Below are 1,046 nucleotides of genomic sequence, written 5' to 3'. Positions count from 1 at the left end.
GCTCCGTTCCGGGAGCCCACAGAGTCCGCTGAGACTAAACTCTCTCTGCTCTTGTTTTCAGGTACTCCTGAGTTGCTGAGAGGGATTTCGCTCCCACCAATGTTGCCTGACAGGATTTTGGCTCCGTCCTGGTTGCCCGCCTGGGTTCTGGTATGGCAGGAGCCTCACTGGCTCACTCCTCCGGCTCCATCCATCTGCTGGGAGTCCTGTGTGGTTGGCGTCTTGCTGGTCCATCCTGCCGGTCCCGCCTTGGCCTTTCACCCTGCCGGTTCTATGCTCATGCCTTGGTCTATCTCTGTCCCCTGGTCCTGGCCCGCCATCCCTCCCCCTGGTCCGCCTCTATTCCACCTCCCTCCTGAACTTTTGTGTTTCTGGTGGAGCGTCTGGTATCCGCTCCGTAGAGGGGGGTAATGTCACAGTGTTTGGTTGTGGTGCCCTGGACTGGTCACTTGAGGGCGCTCTTCTGTTCTATGTTGTTTGTGTTAAACTCCATTTCCCATAGTCCCCTGTTCATTAATCCTGGTCTGATCTGTAACACCTGTTCATCATTTACTCATTATCCCAGCTATATATATCATGCTTTCTCTGTATGTCATTTGCGTCTTGATTGTATTGTCTTCTCAGTTTGTGTTTTCTGTGGTCAGGTTTTGGATTACCTTTTGCACCGTTTTTGTTCTGTTATGTTGTTACTTTCTAATAAACTGCACTTGGAACATACCTTGTTTTCTCCTGGCATTCCGTGACGGATAAAAGCAGTCAAAACTAACAAAAGAGCAACAATATATAAATGACAAGTCTCAGTTAGCCTAATGCATTACACGTAGCAAGGTATATATATTATACACACACAAAGAAAAACAAGTAGATAGAATAGAAAGTGTTTGTTTGTTGTTTTTATATAAAGATAAGTATAGATAAAGTAGAATTAAAATTGTTAGAGGGTCAAATAAAGGTGGAACAGATGTGTTTATAGTTGTTTCTTGTAGATGGTTAAGGACTCGGGTTTTGATTGAGTTGGGCAGGTTATTCCACCAGGAGGGAACAGT

The sequence above is a fragment of the Sinocyclocheilus grahami genome, unplaced genomic scaffold (assembly GCF_001515645.1).
Source record: "Sinocyclocheilus grahami isolate Dianchi unplaced genomic scaffold, SAMN03320097.WGS_v1.1 scaffold7009.1, whole genome shotgun sequence".
NCBI classification, from domain to species: domain Eukaryota; kingdom Metazoa; phylum Chordata; class Actinopteri; order Cypriniformes; family Cyprinidae; genus Sinocyclocheilus; species Sinocyclocheilus grahami.
Note: the sequence above shows the minus strand (reverse complement) of the source record.